The 9409-nt window shown below is 51.6% G+C and overlaps 1 long non-coding RNA gene across 6 annotated transcripts in view; it reads right to left on the reverse strand.

The window, feature by feature from the left end:
• Positions 1-2926: 2926 nt before the first annotated feature.
• The window catches only part of LOC111723304, a 7079-nt gene continuing 596 nt past the window's right edge, over positions 2927-9409 (reverse strand). Inside the window, exons 2-6 of one of the 6 annotated variants that reach the window (XR_002771871.1) lie at positions 8940-9165; positions 6192-6540; positions 4818-6086; positions 4304-4717; positions 2927-3797 (exon numbers count right to left, since the gene is read on the reverse strand). This is a non-coding gene — a long non-coding RNA (uncharacterized LOC111723304). Of the gene's footprint in view, positions 3798-4303; positions 4718-4817; positions 6087-6191; positions 7907-8939; positions 9166-9409 lie in introns of those variants that run through there. The other 5 variants (XR_002771873.1, XR_002771872.1, XR_002771870.1 and 2 more) reach the window with 5 other exon arrangements.

Genomic DNA, 9409 nt, shown 5'->3' on the forward strand with positions numbered 1-9409 from the left:
GGGGTGATAGGTGATGGGGGCATGCGTGCTGTGCGTGGGGGGGGTCAGTGACGGCAAACCCTCACCTTTCACTTTGCAAAGCCAGTTGTCTAATGCTGAAATTCATAAATCACACAGCCCGATAGAAGCGTGTTACTGAGGAGATGGCAGTGCGTGCACCAAGGTGTTGAAACTGGCTGTCTCTGGAGCAGGGGAAATTGCACTGAGGGGGTCTGGGAAAGAAGCAGGGGACGGGGTAATTAATCACCACCTTTTGAATCCAAGTTTGTAGAACATTTTGACCTTTAGCTACATTCACCTATAACTTGGATCACCATAAAACTAAATTCAGACTAATAGCCAAGCATGAACACCAAGTGCTGGAATTCCTTGCTGTGTTTAACAAACAGGAGAATCATGTGCAGGTCACATGAAAACCTCTCTGAGAAGGAGCTGCTGTCACATGGTGCACCCAGGCTGACCCCTTCCTATTATTTCTCAAATTTACAAAGTTGGCTTGTTGATAAAACAGCATCTGCCTAAAAATGGGAGAAGGATAATAACAGCGTCGGCCCCAGAGAGGGGCTGAGCAGGCCGGTGCAGACAGACCTGCTCGGTCACACTCTGTGCACGTTGCCAGTTGTCCTCTGTTGTTCCTCTCTGTCGTGGTCATAGGTTCCAGGTATGGCCCTAACCTCCTGGGGAGAAGGGGCCTGCTCTCTCTACTTCCCACCTACCCCCATACAGTGTGGCTGGAGTGTTAGACTTGGTGGTGACCCATGTGGGGCCACAGCGCAAGAGTCACACCCCTAGGGTGGGGAAACAATGAGACAAGAAGGAGCCTTGACCTCCCACCTACCCCCAACCTCCAATGTGCCATGTGGGGAAGAATATACTTCTCACAGCCCAACTAACATTGCCTGAATCTACGGGCCGCAGCAGCAGCACTGGCGTTACCTGTTGTTCACAGCATGCTAAGGGGAGACCTTGACCGGGGCCCTGAAGTCCCGACTGCCATACAAGCCTACAGGAACTGTCAGCATCAGGCAAAGAGAAGGGCAGGAGGGTCCTGGCAGGGAGTGCAGCCTGGACAACAGAGCTGAAAACGAGAGGGACACACAGGGTTTGGGGAACCAGAAGTCAAAGATGAGGTGGGAGTGGGAAGCTTTGCAAAGTGGAGCTGGAGGAGCGGGCCATGCTGCTGCCTCGAAAGCTGCCCCACGGATACTTTCCTCGGGGACGGGGGGACCACGGAGGGGAAGACGATGATGTGATTCTGTTTTTACTGATGACACTGATAGTATGGAGATCAGACTGGAGGTTAGAAAGTACGCAAGCAAGGAGGCCAGGAAGGAAGCTCTTTAGTAACATGAGGAAGAAATAGAAGAGGCCTGGGCAACGCTGGGGGTGGCGGGATGGAGACTAGAGTGTGGATCTGGGCAGATTCAACAGGAGGAGATGAATTCAAATGACTCAGCATGAAGACAGAGGGAGAAATGGGCAGTGAGAATCAGGCCAATACTTCCCCTGCCCTGGAAGGATGGTCGTGCTGCTCACAGAGGCAGGGCGCCAGGGAAGAGGCGTGGTTTGGGGATGGGCAAGGGGACAGTGAGCTGGGTTTCAGAGGAGGAGGCTCCTTCAGGAGCCTGTAAACGCCCAGATGCTAAGTCAGGGAGCAGCTAGATAGTCAAGAAACAGGACATGGGCCTGCCTGTGGGTGTGCACGCAATCCAGAATTAGCCTTCCAAAGCATTTTCAAATAGTGAATTAGGCACATTCGGCTGGGGACACAGTAGTCACCCTTTTATAGCAGAGGAAACTGAGGCCCAGAAAGATCCAAAACTTGCACTCAGGGAAGTCAGGGGCTATTCTCTTAATTTTGCTCAAAAATTAAAATCTGGATCACACATTTAAACACTATGTACAAGCCTGGGTCTCTGTAGGACTGTTCTGCTGACTCCAAGCAAGCCTCTCGTGAAGCTGGCCATTTACTCCCAGAAGGGCAACCGAGGGCTGCCGGGGTGGTGTGAGCTTCTAGGAATTGCAAAAATATACACTGAGCAAGACGGAGTGCTGTGTTAATGATCTTTCTTCCTTTGGAAGAGGTTATTCTCACCGGGTAAGTCAGAGTGTAAACAAACAATCCCAACACCGCCCAGAAAATGTGGGCAGTGAATGGTAAACACACGATGAAAACACAGCAAGCTGAGTGTGCTGGAGAGTGGCAGGGAGGCACTCAGTGTGACCACCCAGAAAGACCTCTCTGAGAATGTTTCGTGAGTAGCAAGAAAAGCCAACCACATAAAAAATCTAGAAAATTCACATTCCAGGAGGAGGGACCTGCCAGTGCAAAGGGCCTGGGGTGAGACTGACCCTGGTGTGGAGCAGCCATGGGAGGACAGTGTGGCAGGGTGGGGTAAGCAGGGGGAGTCACAGGAGATGAGGTCCTGTGGGGAAGTGGGAGGGTGCAGGGCGGGATTGGGGTGCAGAGTGGGGATGTGGTGCAGAGCCAGGATAGGGGTGCAGAGTGCGGGTGGTGTGCAGAGCGCGGGTGGGGGTGCAGAGCAAGAGTGGGGTGCAGAGCGAGGGTGGGGTGCAGAGCGGGGGTGGGGGTGCAGAGTGGGGGATGGGCTGCAGACCAGGGTCTTACCCCCACCTTGAATGGAGTTTATTCCCTGCGCCACGGTGCCAGGGTTAGCAGGAGCAGCACCTCAGGGTGTATTTACATGACTAGTCACAGGGCACAGGGTGGACGTGGCTAGGGCAGCAGGCAGGGTGGACGTGGCTAGGGCAGCAGGCAGGGTGCAGCAGAGGGAGGAATCACATCCCCTCTGGCTCTGGCTTCATGCCCACAAGACAACTTGGAGAGGTGGGAATCATCACCCCCAGTTTTCCATGAGGATACTTCCACAAACCCAAGCACAGTCTGGAGTGTGCAGCTGTCCCTTTAATAATGTCTGACACTTGATTAATAAGTTAAACAACCCATTGATTCCATTTATTCAGAGAATTGGACCAACCAATTAAAAAGCCTAAAAACAAAGCATGGCCAGACCAGCTGTTGCTGGCACCGGGCAGTTGTCTGAGCGAGAAGCCTTGTCAAGTTCAATCAACAGGGTGAAGCCAGTAGCTCACAGTGACACAGAGGTCCCCATGTCTGCCATTGTTCTCACTTGGCCATCTTAGGCTATGTCTCTGTGCCTCCAGGAACCTGGGTTTTACAAAAACATTCTTACTCAAAGCCAGTGTTTTCTTCAGCCGCTCGTCCCCACGGAGCCGTCACAGGTGAACCACAGACACAGATGTGGCTTTGCAGGGCACCCTGGCAGGGGCTGCCCACACACTGTCTGCTTCCTGCTGGCTTCACTGGGTCTTTGGCTGTCTCTATAGATGGGGCCTGAACCTCCCCGAATCTGGGGAGTAGAGCTCACGTTTTGCATCTCAGTGGCCCAGCTCCTGGACTAGATAAGCCACTTATGGCGGCCACTGGGTCACTGTGTCCTGAGACAAAAAGCAAGGTCCTGGAGCTGCCCACCCCTCAGCCCCTCCTGGGGGGATCCTCAGCCAGCCCTTGTAGAGACAGCATAAAATCTCAAGACCTGAGGATCAGGAGTGAGCCCCGACCCCAAGTGTTTCTGATGTCCAGTGGTCTTTGATGAGCAGCCTGGCATGAAAAGATGAGCCCAGTCACTCAGGTTGCTCTCCTAAGCCCCTACGGAGGCACGGGCAGTCCCCAGTGGGCCCTGGGTCGAGCAGTGAGGTGGGAAAGGTGGAGCTGGGAACTTCAGTGGCCTCGTGTGATGAGGGTGCTGAGGGAGCTGGGACGGGGTGAGAGAGAGAAAGAAGAAAGGTCTCGAACTGTGCTGACAACATAGCAGCCAAGTGTTTCTATTTAATTTTATTTACATAACAGTTTTAATTAATCAATCAATTTATTTGTTTAAACTTAAATGATATTAGAAATTAGAACTCAGTTGCTTTGTATAGATAGCACAGTGCCCTCATTGCCTGTGACTCCGCTGCATAGCACCGGTCTAGGACACGCCCCAGGACAGAGGGCAGGGAGTCTTAGCCCTGGGTTCCTGAAGCTATGACCCCCACCCCAAGCCCATATGGCAGTTTGCAGCCTTATAATTGTCCGTCACTATGCTGCTCCCATCACTGCTTTTTTCTTCGGCTACAGTAGATTTTAGTTCTTATTTTGGTGCTTTAAAATAAAAAGACCCTTCACTAAGTCTACACATGACCAACTGATACGAATAATAAAAACATAATAAGTGGTATAAATTACTGTGTGCCTGTGTGTACGAACACCATGGCTTACCATTCATTTCACGTTTGTCCTGATTTACTCTTTTAAGGAGCCTAATGGTGTAGGTGTTTTGTCTTCATTTATCAGCCAGAGGAGCCCAGACATGCAGAGGTTAAGCTGTTTGAGGTCTCAGCCTAACTGCTTCATGAGTGGAATCTGTCATTCACCTTTCTGATGCATAGGGCCGGCCTTCCTCCCACGGACCGGGACTGGACAGCTGAGGCTTCTTTGCAGGACACGGCTGGCAGGCACTGGAGTCGGAAACTGCCGTAGGGCAGCTGCTCTGGTCCCTGTCATCTCTCCGCCTCAGACTTCCCTCCCCACTGATAACAGGAAGTCTGAGAGGCGCCAAGGCTGTGGGCACAGGCTGACCTGCTGAGAAGCAGCACATCAGGAGCCAACCGTGTGTCCTGTGAGCTCTGGGACCTGCCAGTGAAATTCCCCGAGGCGAGAACTTGGGTTAGGGAGCCCACGTTGGGTGCTGACGGCCGCTGAAGGCCAAGTTTAGGGGGGAGTCAGCACATACTTCTCTGCTGAGCTCCACTTCCCATTTGGTCTGGCAGCTTGTTTTTCATGAAATGAGGCCAATCCAAGGATTCCCTGTCAACATGGCTCTTCTTCCTGGAACCACAAACTTAGCCCCCTGGGACTTGGCTCTGTCTCCGAGCAGACATCAAAAACAACTCCTGTGAGAGACTTTAACCGTCTGCTGAGAGCTACCCATTTCCTCACCTTTCTTCCCACCCTGGGAAGAAAGTAGAGGCACAGTTTGTGGGCGGCAGCCCCGGGACTCACTGTTGGCAGAGAAGGCCCCGGGCGGCCGGGCTGCAGGGTTCTCCCAGCCCAGCTGCTGGTTTTCCCTTTCTTGTCTTTCCAAGGCCTCATGGTTCCTTCCCGGCTGCTTCTCTCCTTCCCAGCACAACTCCAGGAGTAGGCCCGGCCTGCCCCTCCCTCCTCATCCTGCCACAGCTGCCCTCCTACTGGGACTTCAGCAGGGGGTGCAATCGGTGCTGTGGCCCCATACCCGGTTCCGGCCAGGGAGGACGGTTCCGGCCAGGGAGGACGCCTGACATGTACCATGGAAACTTGCATGGCTCTACAGCGCTCCTGCCAGGAACAGGAGCCGTCTGTCGGCTGCTCCAGCTGGGGCTAGTGATGGTGTGAGGGTGGGAGGAAGATGGGGCACATTAGGGGAAGGAAAATATAGTGGCTGGTGCTTACAGGACAGTTAGAGTGGACATGCTGATGACCGGATGGATGGCCTCGTGGGGCTGGCTGCATACAAGAGTCTCCCAGTGAAAGCTGAGGTAGAAGGGCTGTCCCCTGGGGCCTGGGATGACCTGGCTCCAGGTCACCCTCTCCAGGAAGGCTCCTGTGACTCTTGGCCTGCTGAAACACGAATACGTGGTCCTCCTCTGTGTCCTCACGGCATCCTGCACTTCCTCCTCTGTGAGTGTAACCACCCGGGGGTTGCCTCTGCTCTGGCTAGCCTCCTGACCCCTTCTCCTGGCACACGGTTTGCATGCAGTGGAGGTTAACAAGCCCTTACTGAGGGAATAAATGAATTTGAGCAGCTCCTTGAAGGGCGTGGGGGCAGCCGGTGAGGGGTGGTGGGACAGTGACTGCTATACATGTGCAGAGGCTCTAATCCCAGGACAGCCCGGAGGTGGGGTGTACACCTGCCACGTCACTCCAGGCTCAGCCATGACTGTCTCAGTGCCTGACAAACCACTTAATCCATGCATGTTGCAGTTCCTTCATTGATGAAGCGGGGTGATAACACCCCTCTAATGGTCTGTAAGAAATAAATAGTTTAGTATAGCTAAGGCCCTTGAAGCCTGACAGATAGTGAGGTCTCAATAAACGTCAGCTAAAGAAACAAATAAACGAAAAAACGAACCCTACAAGCGTCAGCTCTGACTGCTGATGACTCTGTGGGCCACCTTGCTGGGCGCCTTCTGTAGCTCCGACCTGCCGGCCTTGCTCTCCCGGGTATTCACACGGCTTCCTCTCCCCTAAAGCCTTCCTCTCCAGGCCCCATCTACAGGACCACACCCTCGCTCCACTGTGGTCTCATCACACTGCACTTATCCTGCAGTGCTGGGCATGGTGTTGGCACATTGCTCTGACTTTCGTTTGTGTCTCTGCTGAGATGTTGGCCCCGTGAAGACAGGTGCTTTGATCTGTTCACTGGGTCATTCTCAGCACCTGGTATTATGTCTGTCCCAGAGCAGGTGCTGAAGAAGTAGCTGTGGAACAAATGAATGCGCGGGTAGGTGGGTGGCACCACTGACCCTGTGGGAGACCTTCACGTCCATTTGCACCAGCCTTCCTCCCGTCCTCAGACTCCTAGTCACACACCTTCCTAGGCAGCCCTCCAATTGCCCAAACTTGCTCCCTGCACTCCCGCCTCAGATTGCAGGCAGCACGTCTGGCCTCAGCTGGCTCAGTTTGCTGAGAATGGCTGGGTCTCAGGAGGCAGTTCCCTGGCACAAGCAATTTGGGATTTGCTGACTAGTCCAGAAGGATCAGCTGTCCTAGGGTCAGCTGTTAAGAGGACACAGGGAACAAGGCAGACACAGGCTAATGAGAGAGACAGATGAACAGAGACACAGTCACATCTGCATCAGAGCAGGGTCAGAGTCCCAGGGAATATGGGACCACATACCCACCCTTAGGGAGGGGGCCCCCCTAGACCTGGGGCGGCTCCATCCTGGAGTGTCCCCCTGCACAGGAAGTGTGTATGGATGACACACAAGTATTCAGTTGGATTGATCCTGAGCCAAAAAGTACCTGGAGAACCAAGCTCAGTGAAACTCAAAGCTTTTATCAGCCAGAAGAGCTCAGATGCCCTATCACCAGCGAGGCATTTATGGGTTCCAGGCAATGGTGGGCAGTGTATTTAGCAGTGAGGGGAGAGCCTCCTCCCTGCCGGGTGGGAACATGGGCTCCAGATGCTGTGGGCCCAGCCTGGGGGCTGGGGGGGCACAGGTCCAACTGCATGTCGCACAGCCAAAGGCCTTTCTCTTCTCTTTTTTTCTTTTGATATCCCAGAAGACTCCTGCTGATTATTGTTCCTTGCTAGAACTTTAAAATAATTTTTAATTGCTTCTTGGCCTTTTGGCTAAGGTCAAGCGATTTTAAAATAATTGCCAGACGTAGCATTATGTGTTGAATTGAGACCTTAAAAATTCATATGTTGAAGTTCCTCAGTGTGTGACCTTATTGGCGCTAGTGACTTCTCATGTTGAAATGAGGCTGTTAGGCTCAGTTCTAATCCAGTGTGACTGCCATGCTTGTAGGGAGAGGAGTTTTGACCACAGACAGGAACAGCGGGAGAGACATGGGGAGAAGGTGGTTATCACAAGCTAAGGAGAGTGGCTGGAACACAACCTCCCTCACAGCCCTCAGAGTGAGCCAGCCTGCTGCTGGACTGTGCTTCTGGCCTTCAGAACTACCAGACAATGAAATTCTGTTGTTTAAGCCCCCACATTTGTGATCCTTGGTTAGAGTAGCCCTGGGAACTCAGAGTAAACAGGTAGGAAGAGAAAGATGCCATCCCTGTGTTTCCTGAGCATTGTGAGTCTGAGTATTTCACAGGTGCTTCCATTTCTCTATTAGAACACACACACACACACACACACACACACGGCTGGACAATTAAATTCACAACTCATCCTAGAGAAAGCACTATGTGTCTCATCACTGAATATCACTACGGTCACCTTTGAAGTGCTCCCCTTGACCATGTATATAATATATATTGCATGTATATTACATGTGTGATTTGGTGAGGGAGAAACCCTGCCTTTAAGCCTTGTGCAGGAGTTGGTAAAGTGTTAAGCACATAAATTCAGTTTAATTTAACAAATATCTATTGATCTTACCATGTGGCAGTCACTGGGCTGCAGACTCAAAAAGCATAGCCCTGCTTTCATGCAACTCTCAATCTGATAGTGAAAAACACAGGTGTATTAATGATTATACTTCATCATGCTAAGAGCAGGGACTGCAGTGTGTATGGGGCACAAAGGTAACATGAGGAAGACGTGACTGTCTCAAAGAAAGAGGCTGCCAGAGATGGCTTCTTGGAGGAAGGTCCAAGGGTAGTTAAATCTGCAATCTTTTCCTTGAAGTAAACCTACAAGTAGGTGAGGTAGATAGTAGTTAAGAAAATTATAGTATATTCACACAATGGTCACAGTATGGAAAGTTATGCAACTGTTAAAAAGTAAGGGCAAGCTACATGTACTACCAAGAAAAGATCTCTGAGATGTTTTACTAAGCGAGCGAATTAAATGGTAGGACCATGCACATGGAGTGCCGCCATTTAGGGTGTGCACAGTAGGATGTCTGAACAGCTCCTGATGGTCGTGAATGCAGAGAAAGAACTCTGTAAGAAAACATAGCAACTCACAGTGTAAATTGCCCAGAAGGATGGGGAGGAGAGGCAGGGATAAGTAGAAACCTTCAGGTTTTATTCAACCTAGGTGCAATATTCATTCAACCTTTTACAGTAAAAGAGTTTTTAAGGAAAAAGGCAAACAAACTTTTCAAATGCCTATTACATAAATGACCACTCTGCCTCCTTGGGCTTGGGTCCTGGGTATCTCTGTGAACTGCTTGCATAGACTGCTAGAGAACTCACCTCCCAGAAGAGTCACCTGCCACTGTGGCCCCTGTGGGACATGCACCCAGCTGACGCATCCTCTGCACAGCAGCTCAGTCCCCACTCTGCACAATCAAGCATGTGCTGTTCGCTTTGCTGCACCCACAGCTAAATGCTCTGAATTGAAGGCAGGAGTCCTGGATTCAAATCTCCAAATTTTCACTTGCTGACTGTGTGACCTTGAAAAAGTTATTTATCCTCTGAACTTCGGTTCCAAGTCACAGAGTGATGGTAAGAATTAAATAAAGTGATATACAGTAAGTGCTCAGTAAATCAAAGCTCAAGTGCATAACAGAAGTACGAACACCTGACCCCCAGCCCTCAGGCTGCCCTTGACCATGGTCAGCAGATGGCGTACCTCATCTGCATCATCTCACTGGGTGGACTTTCTGGGGTCACCTGACCCCCAGTCCTCAGCTGCCCTTGACCATGGTCAGCAGATGGTGTAC

Source organism: Otolemur garnettii, unplaced genomic scaffold (genome assembly GCF_000181295.1).
Source record: "Otolemur garnettii isolate 467f Iridium unplaced genomic scaffold, OtoGar3 scaffold00010, whole genome shotgun sequence".
In the NCBI taxonomy this organism is placed as follows: domain Eukaryota; kingdom Metazoa; phylum Chordata; class Mammalia; order Primates; family Galagidae; genus Otolemur; species Otolemur garnettii.